This window comes from Mirounga angustirostris, unplaced genomic scaffold, assembly GCF_029215605.1.
Source record: "Mirounga angustirostris isolate CCGP_5_RB_7025 unplaced genomic scaffold, mMirAng1.0.hap1 SCAF_14, whole genome shotgun sequence".
NCBI classification, from domain to species: Eukaryota; Metazoa; Chordata; class Mammalia; order Carnivora; family Phocidae; genus Mirounga; species Mirounga angustirostris.
This window is the reverse complement of record NW_026991722.1, coordinates 2,371,329-2,392,399: the sequence shown is the minus strand read 5'-3', so window position 1 is coordinate 2,392,399 and position 21,071 is coordinate 2,371,329. Positions and strand designations below refer to the sequence as shown.

Below are 21,071 nucleotides of genomic sequence, written 5' to 3'. Positions count from 1 at the left end.
ACCCCCAGCGCGCCCTTCGGCTCGCCCCCAGCACCCACCTCCAGGTCGCCCGGAGCCGCCTCTTCTGCCCGTGTCACCTCCGCCCCTAAAGCCCACCCCCGACACCCCCAGGCCGCGCGCCCTTCCCGAGGCCGCACCTGGAAGCCCGTCGGGTTTCCAGACCGGCGTCCACGCCCGCGCCCACCCGCTCGCAGGGGGGCCTCGGCGGCCGCCTGCCCGCCGCCCGCGGGCCCCGCTCCGGGGCGCGGAGCAAAGCCCCGGGCCGCCCCGCCCCGATCACTCACCGCGCTCGCCGCCCCGAGGCCGCGAGGGGCGCCGCGGGTCCCAGGCCGCCGCCCCGCAGCCCGGGCCCCACGCGCGGGCAGCCGGGTCCGAGCTAGCTGCCCGCGCCGCCTTCCGCAGAGGCAGACGCGGGCCGCCGGGGCCGGAGGCTCGTCCTCGCTGGCTCGCGGCGCGCGCCCCGCCGCCCGGGCTCCCTGCGCGCCAGGTAGACACGCCCGCCGGTCGAGCCCGCCCCCCGCCGCCCCGCCCCGCGCCGCCCGCCCCCGACCTCCTCGGGGACCGCCCGGCCGCGCGGGGACCCGGGCGCAGAGCGGGCGCCGGCCTGGCGAGCCGGCTCTGGCCGCCGCAGAACCCCTGCCCTCTGAACCTTGGCTGGCTCTGGCCTCGCAGCTACCCTCACCGGCCATGGCCACGAGGGACCTGAGCTAACATCTCCTCCACGCCTCATTTCACACCTGGGGACCAGGTCCCAAACGGCTGCTGGCCCGAATCCACCCCGACCCCGCTGCAGTGCGGGGCTGGTGCTCCCGCGTGTCCCAAGCCTGGCCTCTGCGAGCCCCGGGTGAGGAGCTTTGCATGGATCCTGGCGCCGCGAGAGGTGCTCCGCTGGAGAGGGCGAGTTCCCCCGAGGGGCAGGCAAAGGGCACACATAAAACAGACCAGAAAATGCCAAGGGGGAGGGGGCAAGCCCTGGGTTCTGCCGCACCCAAGTCTCTCTCTGTTGACTAGCCTGCAGTGTCACCCTCTTGATCCGAAGGAAGCCTGCTGTCTAGACATTAGTCACCTGGGCGCACAGGTGTGGTGGTCCCATGGACTTTTCCCTGTGTTCTTGGCCTCCTGCTGGCAGTGGGAAAGTAGGAGGAGGGGGGAGAGCCAAGATGCCCACGTCCTTCCTGACTCAGGCTCCTGGTCAGCAGAGCTGAATCTGACTCTCTGGAGCCCTCCAGGACCCACTGGTATACGTTAGGAGTTAGGGGGGAGTCTGGTTTGGCAAGAGGCTAAGAGCCCTTGTCCCCTGGGCCAGCTGTATGCGGTGCCAGGGTTCCCTGCCCAAACCAGCTGCCCTCATATTCCCAAGGGATCTAGCAACCACACTCAAATGCAGATGATTCTAAGAGAAGTATGTCCACGGTAATAGAAGTGTTGAGCCTGATCCTTCCCTCAGAAGAGACTGGTGGGAGGAGAGAACATGATATTCCCAACTTTGAATGGGGGTCAGCAGGGGCAGTGCAAAGGGGATGCTGGTAAGGCCAAAGTTCCTAATTTTTCTGCTTCATGCCTTCACGCTCTGTTTCAGAAATGGATAAACAGGGCGGGAGTAAGGGAGCCAGACACACAGTATGGGTACACAGGGCAGTGGATCAAACCCGGGAAGCTCCCAGGTCCCTGACTCAAACCCCTCATCACAGCCCACCCCCCACCCCACCCCAAACTTCTTAGAGGTCAGGCCAGGGCAACCCAGAAACTGGGCTCCATTTGGATGCCTATTTTGGCATCGCAAACAGCTTCTCCTCCCCACAGATGTCTCTTTGCTTCTTCTTGGGGTGAGTGGGCCGCAGAGGGCCTGGGTCCTGCCCTGCAGACTTGAGTGAAGGCTGGGCTGTGGGGAGTCCCACTGTGAGAAGGCCAATGGTCCTCTCTGCAAATGTCAGGCTTGCCAGTTACAACTCTTTTTAAAGTATTTATAAAATCCCACTATGCTTGTGTGGGAATAGAGTGCCCCCAAATTCATATTCAGGAGTTTGTCAAGGAAAGTGTATGTGAGGAAGACTATGCAGTAGAACAATGAATGGATCGACATTCAGAAGGTCCAGTCCTAGGGACGTCCCCTCCCTCTGGAGGCGGAGGTGGGGGGCCTGCACCTCATGCGTTTCGTAGAGACAGCCACACACCTTTAACAAAATACAGAGGTTCATTTTGCCGAATACAATTGAAAGGGGTCTTTTGACAAGTAAGGGAGAAATGAGCCAAGCCTCATTGTCTTTTTGACATTTCTGAGAAAATCGTAATTGCAATTCCCGCCGACCCTCGTACACTTCAGATAATGAGGGCGGCCCCTTCATGTGTTGTGCGTGATACACACTCAGTAATTTTTGTTCAGTGGAGCTAAACTTCAGCTTACTGAAGCTAAAGGAAGTAAACAAATCAATCTAAATAATTTCTAGTAGATCAGACTGCATGCATTTTGAGTTTGCCTTATTTTCCTTGTCAACAGACTTACCTTTGTAATTATATTTTTTTGTAGACAAGGACTGAACTTCATTTTCATCCTGGTTTGTAATTAACAATTTGCTGGGGATATTCGTAAAGCAGATAATTTACCTGCATAGGGTTGAGGGTTGACTGTTTCACCATAAATTCCAGTTAGTATGTGGATAGACTCTGCTCAGGTCACAAACAGAGCAGATGAGGTGCATGAACTGCAAAGGGCAATTAAAAAAACCCATGTGGATGAGGAAACACTTGAGGGCTCTAGACCACAGCACCCCCACACAGCACGCTGGACTCCTTTCCCAACTGTCCTGTCCCTGCAGCGCCCGCCGCAGCTCCTGGCCCGGGTGCCCCCCTACCCCCCAGCTCTCACAGCCCAAGCGCAGTCAGGGCCGCACTGCTGGGCTGCAGGGGCCTGCTCACACAGCGCCTGGACCCCCAGTGGCCAGAGAAGACCTGAGGTCCCTGCATGTGCTCCCCAGGTGCGCGGCCAGATGCAGGAGGGGGCAGGTGGGCAGCAGTCCCAGCAAGCTCGGAGGCACGACGTGCCGAGGAGCCACAGGGTCTGTGGAACCGGCTGGTGCAGAGGAGAGAGACGGAGCCAGCCGCAGGGGAGCAGCCTGGGTGAGCGCCCCCAGCCCCACCCTGGACACCTAAGGCTTCTGGAGCCAGCAAAGGGCTGGTGGCCCTGGCAGCTTTGGGACAGTGTCTCCACCACTCGGGAAGTTGGGTTAATCGGAGAGATTAGCCCCGGGGAGAATATGGCAATAAGAATTAGCAAACCCTGCTTGGGCCTTTGCTGGTTCCAGCACGAAGGGCTTCCCATGCAGCCACTGAGTCCTCCAGGCAGCTGTGGGATGGGATCTGCTTCCCGCACCCCCAGGGCCCGGGGCACAGCCGGAGCAGACATCCTCAGGGACCCGCATCTCTGCCACAACCGGAGCAGACATCCTCAGGGACCCGCATCTCTGCCACAACCGCATTGTTAGCATGCGGGCGGCGCCTGGCCTAGTAGTTCCCTGAGAACTACTTGCTGTGTTTGTCGAAAGGACCGGAGTCAGAATTCAGTGGCAGACCCACACCCGTCCCTCTGGTGAGGGCGGACGGAAGGCAGAGTCCCTTGGAACAGGCAGGGCAGGGAGGGACGTTGAGGGAGAGGGAGGGGTCTCACTGATATACAGGCTTCTGCCCGGGTGGTCTGTTGGAGGGAGGGAGAGATAATGGTCTTTAAGGGCAGGCTGGATGCTCAGATAACACATTCCATTAGGAGCCTGGAGCCTGGTAGGATGTTTCCTTATAAACAACTTCAGCAGGGCAGGTTCCTTCTCACACAGCCCCTCCCCCATGTGACCAGCACAAGGACCCCCTCCACAAATCAAGAGTGGGCATGCATCTCTTTGGTGTCCCCATTGTCCCAGTGATTACCCCACGGCTGTGTGCACGGAGGCTCACCCAACAGAAAGATCACGAGTAGACAGAGGGCCATGTAAGCAGGATGCCTGAGGAAGATAAGGACCTGACCCTTATAAAGAAGAGTCAAGGAGAAAAATAAGACAGGAAAGGGGGATAGCAAGTGCTGATGGAAGCAAGCCATGTAGATATCTAGGGGGTGGGGGTGGAGGAGTGCATTCTAGGAAATGGGGACAACAAGTGCAAAGGTCCTGGGGCGGGCAGAGCTAAGTGGTCAAGGAATCCTGTGGCTGGAGGAGAGAGAAGTGGAGGGAGCATGTTAGTAAAAGAGATGGGAGATCGAGCCTGCGGAAACACCACAGAGGGTGTGAGCCACTGGAGGAATGACTTTGCCACGGACAAGGGAGCGGTCAGGAGCTCCCTTTTGGACACAGCTATTCGGTGTCTGAGTGGAGACTGAGTGGGTGTGTTTAATAGAGAGAGGGGATCTGGGTGGGAGCTTGGGGGAGGTGTTTGCAGAAGCTCCACCTGACATTACAGATGGGGCAGGTGGGAGGAGGAGCCAGCCAAGGAATCTCGGGAGGGGGGCCACATGCTGTGGGGGCTCCCTGGCTTAGGGGCATGGAGGTCTTGGGTCACCTTCACCAGGACTGGGGTGACAGCCTGACTGGAGTGGGCCCGAAATAGTGTTGGGGGCAATCTGAGACAGCACCTGCATACCCTCCTTTCCGGGAGTTCGCTAAAGGGGTGAAGCAACTGGGGGCGGGTGGGGGCAGCCAGAAGAGCCAAGAGACGGTTATTCCTCAGGATGTGAGAAAGGACAGATAGAACCTTCCGGAGAGAAGGGCCCCTAGCTGCCCACATTCCTGTTTGGAAGTGCTTCTCAAGGACTGTAAATGTCCCTCTTTTAACATTTTCTTACACTCATGGGCGCACATTTTGTGGGGCCCAATGCTCATAAAATTTGGGAGCCCTTTTTAAGAAACAGAAGAATAGGAATGCAGCGAGGTAGGGGGCTGGGGAGGGACCCTGCCATTTCAGTTGCATGAGCGCCCGGCAGCCCCTCTGTAGTCTGTGGTCGCGGCAGGTGAATGCCCTCATTAAACAGGAGGGCCCCAGCCCCCAGTGCATCTCTCCCAGGCCCTTGGACCACCTGTTCCTGTGACTGTGACTTCATTTCTTCACAATCCTAGTGAGGTGGGACTAGGGTTGTTTCACACTTTATAAATCCATTAGCTCTCAGGAAACATTGCCACTTGCAAGTCTGTTTTATAACATGCTCACCACCACCCATTATGGGGATACGATCTTGTATTTGAAGCTTTTGGCTAAACTGTGCAAGGTAAATGACACCCAGGAGTTTTTACTGGAATGAGTGAGTATTCTTCGTGACTTTTAATTATGTTACATCTTAAAATACTCGATACTAATTGGTGATTTGAAAGAAACCAAACCATTGTTCAATTAATCTGCATATCGGCATTTCTGTCTCTGGGATCGAACATTTATATATAACTGTTCTTATGGCAACCAAAATCAACAATTTCAGAGGTCGTTTTTGGTGAGGAAAATAGAATTTGCTTCTGTTTGGTAGGGGGATATGTACCACAGGCTATTAAAATAAAAGTAAACGAGCATGGATTATATGGGATCATTGGTGATTTTATCTCTATGGTAGCCTCAGATGCGATCAGGTTTATACAAAGAAAAGCAGTCTGTTCTATCCCAGATTTGAAGAAATGTTACATTTCCCTAAGATCCTGGGTCCTCAGATCTGACCTTACTAATTACAGAAATCCACACATCCTGCCGCTCGCGCCTCGCCTGCCCACGCCGGAGTCCTGTCCACCTGGGCAGGATCTCACAGACCACCCAGGGCCCACACGGGCCTAGGAAGCATCCTGATCCTTCGAGTTCCCACAGTCTCACTCTCCCCTGCACCTCCATGTGCAGCAACCTTCCCAGGTCACTTGGCTAGCCAGCGCAGAGCCGGGATCCAAGGGCATGTTTAAAGGAGAAGGGAAATGTATCCTCCCATGTGGGTGAAAGTGTGGGCGTCCCGGCAGATCCAATGCCATGACCAGGACCCAGTTTCTCTCTCCCTGGTCTCTGAATTCCTCACGGTCAGCTCCATCCCTGGTGAGCTTCTCCGCTCACTGTTCCACAGGGCGCTCCTCACAGCTCCGGGTCTCCAAGCTTTGCCCTGCGAGTCCAGGGCGGCTGTGGGCTGGGACCATTTTAAGTCTGGGGACCACCCTTGGCCTGAACCAGGGGAGTGGGATTCCTTGAGCCAAGGCATGGGGGGCAGCTTCCGGAAGTGCACGTGCTTCTGGAGCTGGTATCTGGGTGCCTTTACTGAAGGAGGGGACGTGGCTTCTGAACAGTGAGGTCCGCAGCGAAGAGAGGGCAGGGCTCACTCAGGGCTTCTGCACATGCACTCACCTTCGCCTTCCCCTGCAGTGAAGCCAGATCTCACCCAGACTCACACCAGCTCTTAGCTCAGGACTCCAAGTGAGGTCAAGCCCTCACCCCATCTGGGGGTAGCTCCTGGGGATCTGTGGCTGTCCCCATTACCACAGGAGAGGGAAACAAGGACGAATTGTAATGAAAGTTCAGGCGGAAAGGAGGTGAGCAGAAACCCCACTGCACTGACCGTTTGGGGATGGACAGAACAGCCCGGGGCCCCGAGTGGCTGTGTGTCCAGGAGAGCATCCCTCAGGCCTGGGCCCATGGGTCCCTCGGGGATGGCGCTGGGGACACCTTCCCATCACTACCCTGTGAAGCCACTTTCTGGCTGGAGAGATCTGAGGCCCCTGGGGTTTGCCTGCGGGGGAGGAGACCCGGCTGTGGGTTTCCAGTCTCTTGGCAGTACAACCTTTTTAAGAAGTTGGGTTCTGCCCTATTTGTTTCCTGTTGGTTGCTTAGTAACAAGCAGCCCTGTTTCTCAGTCACTGCCTCTGAGCTGGAGTTCACTGGGGCTGGAACTCTACTCCTAGAACAGGCCCTCCCTCTACTCCACTTGGCATTTAAGTGCTTTGCCTCAGGGCTGCTCAGTTAGAAGGTGGAGGGCGCTTCCTCCTTGCCCCATGGGGTGGCCCTACTGGCCACTGAGACTCCACCTTCAGGACCAGAAATGAAGGAGAGCCAGAAGCCTGGGAACGGCTTGAAGATCATTGTTCCTCTCCGCCTCCATCTTCCCTTCTATTAAGTTCCTGCTTCCCTTGGGACGCTGGCTCAGCCCCCGGGGGGGCGGGGAGGCAGGGAGAGACCCCTGCAAGGCTCTTGGTCCCCACATGGCCCCTGCTTTGGATTGCAGGCCGTAGGGAGACAGGTTTTCTGTGCGCCAAGCCATCGTCTGGTTGTCTCTGTCCACAGCAGCTGTCCAGCTCCAGAGGATCTATTCCCTGAGGTGCTTACACTCTCTCTCATTTGGAATTGTCCTACCATTCCTGAGTCCTATGGCTGGCTGTCACCCAAGTGCCAACGGCCAACTGAGGTCGTTTAGCCACATGCTCGCTTTAAAATGTCAAGGATGGCCAATCACTGCCCACCTCCAACGCAGCCAGTTCCATATTCATTCTGTATCAAGCTGCTCGTAACAACATCACAGTCCTGGACCAAATTATTTATTAGGTGCAAGTAGAAGAAAACCAACACGAGTGACTTGAGCAATTAAAGGACTCCATTGCGTGTTGTCACAGAAAGTTCAGATAGAAGCTGCCTTGATATGACAGCTCAGGTGCTGTGACCGGGGCCCCTTTGCTGCCTGGGCTTCGAAGCAGGGTGTCATTTTTCCTCAGGGCTTCCAGCAGCTCATGCTCCTCATTTGGATTCAATCTTCAGATGAGAGCCCAGGGCTGCCAGCCAGTGGGGCCGGCTGAGCTTGCATGATCCCTGATGACCGGAAGGGATGGCATCACTCCGGTGAGTTTAGGAAGAGGTGTCAGTCCCACCAGGAGCAGCGACAGCTCACATCTGCATGTGACACGCACGTAAGGAAGATCTCTGTCACAGGGACATACCGAGTTTTAGCGCAGGAAGAGCATGGACACAGGAGGCGGGCCATCTGCTCTGCAACAAAACCAGCTGTGGGACCTGGGGCGAGCTCCTTAGCCTGCACGGGACTCAGTCTCTGCACCTGTGAAAGGTGGTAATAGTTCTGTGCTTATCCCTCCCATCGTCCCAAGGGTCACGTGAGACGGTGGGTGCGGGGCGCCCAAACCGGGCCTGGCACCCTGTAAAGACTGAGTGTCTGCTGTGCATTTTTGATACATGCCAGAAATAAAAACTGTTAGTGGAATAATCACAGGGAGTTTTCACAACCAGGCCAACAGATTAGACTTGGATCGAGGCCGTAAGACAAGAGCCTGATAAGGTTGGACAGGGGTAATGACAACGACCTCCTGTTTCCAGGGAGCACCGAGCGCTGGAGGGTGTCCGAGATGCTTACTCTCTTAAGCCGGGTGAACGTGCTCTTTGAAACGTCGCCTACCGCCCGCACAGGAACTCAGGGCTGATGACTTGAAATCACATGGTGAAGTGAGAGAGAGACGCGTCGCCGTCTTGACAGCGTGGGGACTGGCTCCCGTGAGAGCCTGTCGCGGGGCACGAACTCCTCCCTGAGCGAGCCTGTGTCCCCGCGCACCCGAGCCACGTCAGGACAGTGGGTCCCTCCTAACCGCCCACGGAATAGGGCAGAGCGCTCGCGCCCCTTGTCCCTGTGGCCTGCACACACCTGCTCCAAGGCTGTGCGTGTCCAACTCCCGTGGGACGAGGCCACTCACTGGTTAAAAAGAAGTTACATTTTTAACATTCAGTGGGGGCTCTTAAAGCTCAACCTGTCTTTCCAAGTATTTGCTGGTCCCGTTCTCTCTCTCTCCTCCCCGCCCCTCTTCTCTCCATATATATCTATATGTACAAATAACACCTTGCCAGCCGGGCTGAGTGCTTGTGCCACGGGAAGGGAATCAGTGGCGGGAACTTGGGTGGTGGCCGCACCACTGTGGGCCGCTGAGCACTGGTGGCGTGTCGTCTCTCGGCTGAGTGGACAGTGCCCTCCAGGTGCTGGGGTGTTCCAAGATGCTTCTCTTGCAAACTTGGAGTGTCTTTCTAAGTGCTTAGGTGGGGGTCCAGAGCCGTCCCTGCCCATCTCTGCTGGTCCCTGCGCTGACCCCCTGGGGCTCAGAGGGAGGGACAGTGGGACAGTGGTTGGACAAGTGACCATTGAGCAAGGAGTGATTGGAATTGATTTGCAACGCCTGTTACACACGGTGTTACTCAAGCACTCCCTGCCTATGGTTGAAAGTTAGAAAATGCACAGACATGGGGCACCTGGGTGGCTCAGTCGGTGAAGCGTCTGCCTTCGTCTTGGTCTTGGGATGGAGCCCCTCATCAGGCTCCCTGCTCCATGGGGAGTCCGCTTCTCCCTCTCCCTCTGCCGCTCCCCCTGCTTGTGTTCTCAATCTCTCTCTTTCTCTCTGTCAAATAAATAAAATCTTAAAAGAAAAGAAAATGCAGAGACACATTTTTAAAAATAAACAGCTCCAGATTATTACTCTCCTGAGATATAATTACTCAGACATAGCATGCATTTTCACTTTCAAATGTTGTCATTCGCTCTGTACGAATAAAATTGTAATTGTGTTGTAATTATTATTTTGTAAGCTGCTTTTCCTACTTAGCAGAATATCATCAGCTGGTTTTTCCCTATTTTCCACCCATAAAGATATGCTAGGCTCCTCCCTACTCAGTGTGCTGCTTGGGGACGGGCTGATGGCCTTGCTGGGAGCCAGTTTCTTGTATGCGAGTCTGATGCAAAGGTGCCCTTGTGTCTCGCATCCATCCTTTTCCTCCCTGTTACCCGAGTATATGAGTGTAGAGCCGGTTGCTAGAGCAACACCTTGAAACCAAACAGAGCTGTGTGCAGAGCTGTTTTCTGCCGTCCAAGGGGAAGGAAGAGCTCTCGGGGGGGAGGCGTCCTGATGTGGAAGTCCAAAGGTGGGATGTGAATCCACTCGGTGTCTGGGACAGAGCTCGGAAGACGCCAGGGCAGAAGAATACGGAGTATGACACACACTGACAGCAAAGGACGCTGGCCTGGGGGTGAGGTCCTAGTTTCAACTCCTCCGATCTATCGCATCCTGTCGGATGAGTCACGGATTCTCCTCAAGCAAGGTACAGCTCCCTCATCTGCAGAGTAAAATTATAGGAGGTCGTGAATGGCAAGAGAATGTGTGCGAAACACAAGGGCAACTTTGAAGGACCAGTAGAATTACAGTGTTCTTGTTGTTACGTAAGAATAAAGTCTCGGGCGCCTGGGTGGCTCAGTCAGTTAGGCGGCTGCCTTCGGCTCAGGTCGTGGTCCCAGGGTCCTGGGATCGATCCCCGCATCGGGCTCCCTGCTCAGCGGGAGGCCTGCTTCTCCCTCTCCCACTCACCCTGCTTGTGTTCCCTCTCTCGCTGTGTCTCTGTCAAATAAATAAATAAAATCTTAAAATAAATAAATAAATAAAAAGTCTCTACTTTGTATAGCTTAATCTACTCAAGAGTCCCAGGTGAAACACTCTAAAATAGGTAAATGCACATGTGACAATCTTGGCAATAATTATGGGATGGATATTCCTGGAATGATCAGTTAATGTGAATTAGATACCAGTGGCCTCACGGAGCAGGCTATGTCCTCACTCTATCAGTACGGACCTGACCTGACCCCTGCTTTGAGAAAAGCCAACGGCAGTCCAGATTTACAGAGAAAAATTAAAAAACCATAAGATTCTTTTAGAGGTTCCTGAGTGGCTCAGTCAGTAAAGCATTTGCCTTTGGCTCCGGTCATGATCCCAGGGTCCTGGGATCGAGCCCCACGTCGGGCTCCCTGCTCCGCACGGAGTCTGCTTCTCCCTCTGCCACTCCCCCTGCTTGCACTCGCGCACTCTTTCTCTCTCTGAAATAAATAAATAAAATCTTTAAAAACAGTAAAATAAAAAAACATAACATTCTTTTGAAAGTTCCCTTCATTCACTTTAGGTGAATTATTTGTAATTCCATTTAGAATTTGAACACATCTTTATGAAATCATGGATTCCATGGGTTTAGACCCAGAACTCACAGCATCTTGCTCTAACAATGTCCCGCTGCATGACGTAACGAAGGTGGGGCCATGAGGAGTGAGGGCTGATGGAGAAGCCACTTGTCATCTGTGTCAGTTTCTCTTCCTGTGATAATATTTTCTAGGAAATGGCGGGTTGATCCCCTTGGAGATGACCCTCAACTTACACTTTTCATCTAGAGGGTTCATAGGCGTTAGCTAGAGACAGTCGGGCGGAGCTCTTCTGAGGAGTTAATGACGCTCTTTCATGGGTGCGTTTAACTTTAACTACATGATCTAAATTGGGAAATGAAACAAATATATAATAATCAAACTGGCAGAAAAGCACAGTGAAAGCTCATTAAGTATTTAGGGGCAGACTCTCATTACACCTCAGGAGCATCCGGGGAAGCATCTACAGATCAACCCGGCGCCTTTGGGCCGTGTGTGCATCGGAAAGTTCTGACTGTGCCAGGTGGAGCACACAGCGCCCATCACAAGGAATCGCATCTTTCGGGTTATCCTGGAAATAATAAAAGCCCTTTGCAAGCTGTCCTGCTGCTTTTGGCCGCTTTAGCCACTCAGGCAATTTGTTTAGGATTGTGGCTTGGAAAAAACTGATCTAATGCCACAAAGAATTTGTTCGTTAAGACAGTGTATCTAAATACATACACGGGGCTTTTGTCCTTGCAAAAACTGTCAGATGTGGGTTATAAATTAATCACTATTCCAGTACGGGTAGGTGACTACTCAGGGTTCTCCAGAGAAACAGAACCAGTATGAAGGGGAGATGTCTATGCATGGGTCGGTCCATCTGCCATCTACAGCAAAGTTCATTTCAGGGAGTGGATCACAAACCGTGGAGATCCGTTCAGTCTAGGGTCTGCAGGGCAGGCCGGCTGGCTGGGGACCCGGGCAGAGGCTGATGCCGCAGGTTGGGCTGGAATTCCTTCTCCAGGAAACCTCCATGTTTGTTCCGAAGGCTTCCAGCCGATACGATGAGCTCCACCCACATTCTCAAGGGTAGTCTTTTTTTTTTTTTTTAAGATTTTATTTATTTATTTGACAGAGACACAGCGAGAGAGGGAACACAAGCAGGGGGAGTGGGAGAGGGAGAAGCAGGCTTCCCGCCGAGCAGGGAGCCCGATGCGGGGCTCGATCCCAGGACCCCGGGATCATGACCTGAGCCGAAGGCAGACGCCCAACGACTGAGCCACCCAGGCGCCCCTCAAGGGTAGTCTTTTTACTGGCGACTGATAGAAGACATTAATCATGTCTATAAAATATCCCTGTGGACACAGCTAGATTAGCATTTGACTGAACAGCTAGATGATGTAGACTAGCCAAGTAGACGTAGAAACTCATGGAGGCGCCTCCCTGCTTCCCAAGAGAATGCGGGAGTCTCTGCAGACTTCCTACTGTCAGCGACTGAATTTATACATAGGCCCTTTCCCTACAACTTTCAGAGTCGTGATGAATTTAATATTTAACTCATATGGCTGGGGGATAAACATACAAATGTTAAAATGTATTTTTTGTTTGTCTCCAACTCTTTATGAGCTTTAAGGAAATAATTGCCTTTAGGATAGACATCTGGATGCTTTTAAAAAACAGCAGCGTTTGGAAGAGCTGAGAGACAAAGTGCCGGGAAGCGGCCTTGAAGATGTGTGTGCCCGACATGCTGGAGCGCGATGTGTTTTTTGTGCTAATGTGTGCCTCTGAACTTTTTTAAAATGCCAAATTATTTTCTTCTGGGAGGGATGCAATCAGTTCTCTGCCGACTATTATAAAAAATGTAGAGAAAAGCAAAATTTCAAATGCTGTTCTACAAAAATTATTGAATCATCTCTGGCTCGTTGTGGAAATTTATACGAGATGTATGTTGATGTGTAGCTGGGCAGTCCTGCCTTGGCAGATGCAATCATCGCCGGTTTTATGAAAAACGCAGTTTATTCATCTGTGCAATATATACTCTCATGGCAACACGAGTGCAGCCAAGGGCAGCCTTACACGAATGCAGAATACAGTTGGAACCGGGAGCATCTGAAAGGCCGTCTCCTGCCTTCCTCCACAAACACAATTTTCTGCTGGCTGATGATGGAAAGTCTGACATTATAACATTATAACTTGATTTTAAAGCTTTGATTCATGATACCATGCCAATGCCACGGGAGAGGCCAATGACATGGAAGCTCTTAACTACTTTCATTTTGCAGGAGCTGCTTTCAGATCTTTCCTGATCTGATTCCTCGAGTGGGGAGGAAGGGGCGCCCACGAGCCACACGCCTGTTGGAAGCGGGCTCGCTGTGAGCGCTGAGGTGCCGCATGCCCCCTTGCGTTCCCACCTCCCTGTTTCATCCAGAATAAACCTGACTGCAAGTGCTTTTGAAAACCTAGAAACAAAAGTGAGTGTTTCAGCATAATCAGGCGACAGTAAGTGCTAATGATGCAAAGAACAACTACAGGATGTAGAAAGTTCTGGAAGTGAGGGAGAGTGTGGCAGGGAGCAAGCTGTCTCATGAAACAAGGCTGGACAGGTAAGAGAAGGAAGATCACTGAAGTCGAGGACACTGAGATTTACACTGAAGATAATCTCTAGCCATTAAAAATTCATAAGCGGGGCAACATAAGATCATATTTGCTCGGAAATATGTCATAGCTTTTAACATGTCCACACACTCTTGAAACAAACACCCATTTCTGGAATCACCCTCTGGATACCCGGGGTTTTGCAGAGGATATACTGACTGATTTGCATGCTATCCTCCATTTCCTCCCCACCTGCCTCATCTTGCACCTGCAACACTCCGGGCACTCGAGCTTCCTGACCCTGCGGAGAGCCTGGGCTAGGAGGGGCCTTCTGCGTCCTGGGCTAGGTGGAGCCCGTCGCCCTCTGCGTCTCTCTCAGGGGACTGTGGTCACAGAGGAAGGGCTCTGGCTGGTAGGGACAGCACCACAGTGGGGCTCTGGTCTCGAAAGCAGAGATTGGGAACTGGTAGGGAAAGCTAGTGTGCAGAGTGGGGAGGAGAAGAGCCGACAGGCCCAGAGGTCTTGAGCAGGCGGGCGTGGCAAGAAGAGACCTTTCAGCAGGATATGTCCGCTTGTGAAGGGCTCCAGCTTCATCACAGATCTGGTTGCTAGGTGCTCTGCATCTGTTCAGAAAACCCAGTTTTACCTGAGCTACTTTGAGGAATAGCTGTCTGGCTCTTAACCTCCTGGCCATCGTAAACTAGCCAGAAAATGCCTGGAGACCCATGAAATGGGGCAATTAAAAAAAATGGAAGAGTGGGAAAGTGTTTTCCATAACTAGACCACTATAAGGCTGAATGATTATTGAGATTTTGTTTTTGGTTAGTCTTATTTATTTGTATTTCTCTCTCTTCATTTTCATTTTAAGAGTAGGTCTAAGAGGGTTTTTGTTTTGTAGCATGTTGTAAACCCTTCATAAATATTTGTAAATGAAACAATAGAATATATTTGAGTTAAACTTTGGTAATTTTATATTTGGAAAATGATTTATAAGAATGTGTTGCCCGGCAGGACTGAATTTGGAATATACACCCAAAATCATGAGAAGTTGGAATCACACACACACAGAAGTCGCGTATCATAAAATATTTCTGAATCCTCGGGTATAATTCAAAAAGCATAAGGTCCTGTTTAGCGGATATATTTTTTAATCTTGTTGAGTTTAATTACATCATTATGAGAAATAGTTGAAAAGATATTTCCATGGTTGTTTGTTTTATTGCTGCTTGGAAGCCAAATAAGCAATGGAAGATGTAAGACTTTCTCCTCCCCAATGATTTCTACATCTAGAGAGGGGAACATTTGAGGAACACATGTAATTAGAAAAATTAACGTAAAAATTGTAAGTGTCACCTTTATGGTAACCAAGGGAGATTATTTAAATAATCAGAAAGCTGCAAAGTTGTTTAGGGCATGTTTGGAAGCCATCCTGTGGAAAGCCTGCCTGGAAATGGTCTGTGTCATGGAGTCCAAGGCCCCAGAAGACAACAGGGGTGGAGAGTGCCTGCAGCAGGGGCCGGCTCCGTGCTCCTGGGCTCCCAGCGCCTGAGGCCCAGGCTCTCCCGGGGCATCACCCTGCAGCAGCTACATCATCAGTTTCTGGAAGCCTTTCCTGAAGCCCGGGATGCCCAGGCTACGGGGATGCTTCTGTATGTGTTACATGTCTACACATTCTCTGCCCCTTTACACCACATACAGTTTACATACATAATACAGAATTGATAAGCTGTTCTACACACTGCCTTTTTACACTTAGAGATACATTAGTGCTCGAGTTGTATACTAATTTCTCAACTTCTGAATAGAACTTGGTTTTATGAATGAAGCGTCATTTAATCGGCCAGTCCCATAGGGAGCCAATTAGGTTACTTCCAATCTTCTGTAACAAGTAAGCTGCAAAGAAGTGCCTTGCACCTAAGTCATTTTATGCCCACGTAAATAGATCTGTGGGGTGGTTCCTGGGTCACAGGGATATGTTGGGGGGTTGTTGGGAGGGTGACTGCCTGCTGACCTTGGCCGATGTGTTGGGGGGTCGTTGGGAGGGTGCCCGCCTGCTGACCTTGGCCGGCCAGCCTTGCCCTGCCCTTGGAACATGTGCTCTGCTTGGAACCAGGCTTCTCTGCAAACCTGAAGCCGTGGCAGTTGGAGACCTCCTCGCCTTGGGGCCCAGGACAAGCCCTGTAGGTAGGTTCCCTGGCCCTTACACCTGTTACCTGTTCACCTGGGGCGCCCTGCCCCATCCTTTGGTCTCTCCCGCCCTCCGAGTCTGGGGCCAGTTTGCAAACCAGCAGCGGGTATGCTACGTCGATGATGTTGCCAAATTGCCTTACTCGTCCCTCAGAGTAGAGCTTTCTCCCGTGCGGACCTGGGAGGAGAGAGCCAGCCTTCTGGCGGAGTTGCTACTGTGCGTGTGTGAATTCAGTTTCCTTCCACATGATTAGTTCATTTTATATGAACTATCAGCTCAAGGCCTTTAACCATTTTTCTTCCATGAGTTTATTGGCCTTTTTCTTAGTGTTTTTTAAAAATTCTGGAAAATAAGCTACATGTGATATGAGTTGATAAAAAAATATTTTTGTTTTTGTTTTTGCCTTTTTACTTTGTGGGAGCTTTTACTTTTTGAAAATATTCATTAGTTCTGAGACCTAATCTTGTGACAATCCTTGGCAGTGACAAATCTTTGTCTCTTGAAGGACAGGCAAGATTGATGAAGTGCTGATGCTATTTTGAGTTAAAAATGATACGCCTTGGTCTTTAGATGTCTTTGAAGGCAATTCTAAAGAGGGTCTTCAAAATGTTTTGAGCAGCGTCCTAAGCATATGGCTTCCCAAGGGCACTATTGAGAAGATGACACACTTCCGTTAAGCGTACAAACTCCATCATATCTGTTAAAAACAATGAGAGTCACCCAGCAGATGAGTAAGAGTGTCCAGGTTAGAGGCCACGCAGTGGGCAGGAGGACGGGCTTCTCAGGGGGCGGGAGTGAGCGCTGGGACAGCCAGGCGGCCTCGGGAAGAACGAGGGTCTGTTGTTCAAGGCCCCGCGTGCCATCCTGAGAGGGTTAGCGCCATCCCAGGGCAGCAAAGCCTCTGGACACTTTCACTCGGGAGCTATGGGATCTGTTTTTAATTTTATTTATTGATTAAGTGAACGGCATTTTATTTTTTATTAGTTGAGGTCATTTTGGCAATATCGTGGGGTTGATAAACGGGATGTTTAAGTCCTATCTTCTGGTATCTGTGAACGGAAACACATTTGGAAATAGGGTCTTTGCAGATGTCACTTAAGATGAAGTCATGCTGGCTTGCGGTGAGCACAAGCCAATGACTTGTGTTCTTGTAAAAGGGAACTCTAGACCCAGGGTACAGAGAGAGGAGTCTTGTGGAGGGGGGCCGAGGTCACAGGATCGCAGCCACAAGCCATGGAGGCCACCGACAGCTGGGGAGGGGGCGGTAGAGCATCCTCCCTCAGAACCCTCTAGAAGGAACCTGCCCTGCTCACACCTTGATTTTGGACTTCTGGCCTCCAGGACTGTGAGGTTGTGGCACTTCGTTAGGACAGCCCGGGAAGCTCGCGTGGGCATGAAGCATCAAACACGGAGTCTGGCTAGCTCCAGCAGACACAACACAGTACAAAGCACAAACAGGAGAGAGGGAATGTCTTGCAACTAGTAAGACCCTAGAAGAGAAGGAAGTTCCTGCGTCCACCCCAAGAGGGGTCAGGACTTGTGTTTGGTAAAGCCTCTCTGGTTGCGGGCTGGAGGCGAGCTAGGAGCAGAGTCCATAGGGGGCCTTCTTCGGGGAGCCTTGGCTGGCGTGGGGAGGGTGCATCTGGGGGACAGCAGCAGTGGTCACACCTCACGTTTATTTTGAAGAGATGCATTCGATCGGAGGTGATGCTGGATTGGATGGCAAGCCCGACGACCGAAGGATGTCACACCAGGTGAAAGCGCTTGGAAAGCCTCACTCTGGCTCCTGTAAGTCAACCCGAAGTTCTGTTTGATTCTGGGAACTTGACTCCTGGCCAACATATAAAGATATATGCTCCATTTTCAGAACTGTAAAATAATGCTTGGATAGTTGAAAGAGATTTAAAATGATGACCACAAATATGGACCCAGTAGTTGACTGTGTTTTCATTATGAAGGATTTTGAACATACAGAAGAGGAAGCAGAGTAACAGAGACCCACAGGTGCCCCACTAAGAGGACACAGATGAGAGCAGTGTGGGGTGTTTGCTTCAGGTCTGTCCATTCTTTCTGTAAAATATAACCACACAGATAAAGCTAAACCCTTCATTTGGTTCCCACTTGTTCCTCTCTGAAGTTCGTGGGTATCACTCCCAGGCCAGCTTCTGTACTTTCCTGACACAAGTAGGTAAATACATCGTATTTTTTTCATTTTTCAGGTATTTTGTGTGTTTAAAACACATCATTAGTGTTAGACTGCAGGCATCTTTATGAGCCTTGCTTTTTCACTTCACATTTTGTTTTTGAGATTTATCTGCACGTAAACGTAGCTGTCGTTCACTCATTTTAATGCTGCTGTCGAGGCTCTTGGTGAACCAGTCCCAGGCTTTCTTTTCCTTCTGAGGGCTGTTAGGTGGCGGCTACTTTTTAATACTGAAGAGTTTGCTGTAGCAAACATTCTCACATACGTCTGTGCTCATGGGGGTTTCTTTGCTCTTTATCAGCCTTCTTGACTGGACACTTAGCGTCCTCCTTCTTGGTCTATTTTGGGTATTGTATGCAATGAAGATTACAGGTGTCTGCCCACCCTAGCCTTATCTCTAAAGGCTTTCATTTCTGCTCATTTGAAATATTTAAAAATTCTGTTTATGATTTGTTCTCCGGCCCTTTTGTGTGTGTGTGTGTAAACGAGTGTTTACCCGTGACTGATTTCCAGATGTGTGTGGGTGGGGTGTGGCTACCTTTTTGCTACTGATTTCTGATGCAATAGCCTTGTGGTGGGTGTGGTTGGTTTGATACCGACTGCTGCATATTTGTTGGGAATTGCTTTGTGATCTGGGACGTGGACAACTTTTTTTTTTAGATTTTATTTATTTATTAGAGAGAGCGTGTGCTTGTCAGCGTGAGTGGGCTGGGGGGCAGGGCAGAGGGGGAGAGAGAGGCTGACTCCCCGCTGAAAACGAGCCCAAGTCAGGGCTTAGTCTCAGGACCCTGAGATCACCACCTGAGCCAAAACCAAGTCAGGCACTTAATGGACTGAGCCACTCAGACGCTCCCCCAGCCATACTAATTTTTAAAACTTTTCACTTCAGATACGTTTGAGGCCTACAGAATGTCTAAAACTCTGTGGAGAGTTCTTGTGTACCTGTCATCCAGCTCCCGTTAACGTTGGTGACTCACACAACCAAACTGCAGTGACAGAAGCCAAGAAACTAAGGCTCCTCCATGCTCTACAGACCTTGTTCGTAGTCCCCTCTGGTCCCTCTGATGTCCCTTTTGGGGGCCAAAATCCGGCCCAGGAGTCACATTGAGTTAGCTGTCCTGTCTCCTTTCTGTTTCTCTAGCCTGAGAGAAGGCCTGAGTCCATCTTTTCCTTCATGACCGTGAGGTTCTGAAAGAGCACTGTGGTTATTTCGTAGGATGTCCCTGGACTGGGTCCGACAGTGTTCTCCAAAGAGTCAGGTCTCTGCAGGTCACCTTCTCGGGAAGGAGGGTTTTGCAGACATCATTAGGTCCATTAAGATGAGGTCATGTGGATTAAGGGCCTTCCCGCAGTGCCTGGTGTCGTTATGAGGAGGGATAGACACACAGAGGGGGCGGAAGCCACTTACTGATCAGAAAACTAAGGCACACAGAGTGAACCCGCATACCCCAGGTCACGCGGTGGGCTCTCGGCCCCAGAGCCTCTACCTGTGCACTATGATAGGCATTTAAAATACACTTTATGGGTGCCTGGGTGGCTCAGTCGTTAAGCGTCTGCCTTGGGCTCAAGTCATGATCCCAGGGTCCTGGGATCGAGCCCCACGTCGGGCTCCCTGCTCAGCGCAGAGCCTGCTTCTCCCTCTCCCTCTGCCTGCCACTCTGCCTACTTGTGCTCTCTCTCTATCTGTCGAATAAATAAAATCTTTGAAAAAAAATAAAAAAATAAAATAAAATACACTTTATTTCAGGGGTGTCTGGGATTGAGCCCGCATAGGGCTCTGCACTCAACGAGGAGTCTGCTTGAGGATTCTCTCTCCCTCTGCCCCTCCCCCCTTGAGTGTTTTCTCTCTCTCAAATAAACAAATAAATCTTTAAAAATAAAATAAATAGAATAAAATACACTTTATTTCAGATGAATATTTGACCAGCTTTCTTCTGTTCAGCTTTTTCTTGGTGTATCTTTTTTGTTGACTTGCTGTCACTTTTCTGCCATAAAGCTTTAGTATGTTTCTTCCGAACACTTACAACCGGAGATTTCTTGGCTGTGGCGTCTTTCTCCTCCAAGTCTGGAATCCATGAAGTAACAAGAAAACCCAGGGACCTCACCACGGTGTTGTTCCTCGGTCCCAAAGTCCCCAGCTAGTGCCTCTTCTTCCCACCGTTCAGAGGCTTTCTGTTTTTATTGTATATGAATTCCATCTGGGATTCTTAGTTGTACTTATCTGGGGGGAGAGGGAGAACTTCTACTCTATTATCTTGGAAGAGGAGGTAGACATAATTTTTTTTTAATTAAAATACTCTTCAATCAAGACGTATTTTAGGACTTTCATCTGTTTTTCCAGTTGTCCTATTTTCCCCATCTCCTTCCTAAATTTAGTAACATTTGAGGCTCACTGAGGCTCCTCTGGAGCTCTTTCTGTAAGTTTCCCTCCCGGGTGCTCAGTGTGTCCGCGATTTCACGTCTGCAGGATGGGCTCCGGCCGACCCTCTTTCTGATTTCTGAAAATATTGAAGCTGTGGTCCCCTAGGAAACATGCCCCGCATGGCTATTATCTGCTCCCTGGGGGCTCTCAAAATGAAATAAGGGAACACAAGGAGTTTGAAAATGAAGACCGTTGGATGATGCTTCTGTGTATCCGCCCCCTATTTAAGCATTTGTTGACGGCTGGGTTTCCTAAGGTCCTCCACGAGGATTTCTGAATTTTTTGAGGATGCGTTACTCCAACATGGAGGTATCTGTCAGTACTTTTTATGCTGTATTCTTTACCTACTCCCCAAATTGCGATCAATAAAGACATGCAAACTATCTGTTCTCAGATTTCCACATCCTAAGGTGACTGTTAGAATGGCTTTGGGAGTAAAGGGAAATTTGCACGATGCTGATTGAAGTCACTGGGTAGGGCAGGCGGGGTCAGCCACGCTGGGAGAAGAGAGGCCAGGACTCTGAGTTCTGCCTAACCTGGGCCTGTCATATCCACCTGCTCCCGACTCACTTCCCCATCACCCAGCATTCAGCCGATAACATTCACAACATAATTATACGAATGCTTGTGAGAAGACTTTCAGAAGCTCATTTATGTTGGGCGCTGCTAGGATTAGCCCATGAAGCTCCCCTTTAAAAGTCACTTCCTGTTTTTCTAGGCCTCAATTCCCCACCATGTAAAT

The 21,071-nt window shown here is 51.0% G+C and overlaps 1 protein-coding gene across 6 annotated transcripts in view; it reads right to left on the bottom strand.

Moving 5' to 3' along the window:
* MBP (myelin basic protein) overlaps window positions 1–760 on the bottom strand; it is a 112,167-nt gene extending 111,407 nt beyond the window's left edge. For 2 of the 6 annotated variants that reach the window (XM_045886525.2, XM_054510256.1), the window contains exon 1: window positions 285–426. The gene's annotated coding sequence lies outside the window, so the exon portion shown is untranslated. Of the gene's footprint in view, window positions 1–137; window positions 158–284; window positions 427–737 lie in introns of those variants that run through there. The other 4 variants (XM_054510258.2, XM_054510257.2, XM_045886526.2 and 1 more) reach the window with 3 other exon arrangements.
* Between the last annotated feature and the right edge of the window lie 20,311 nt (window positions 761–21,071).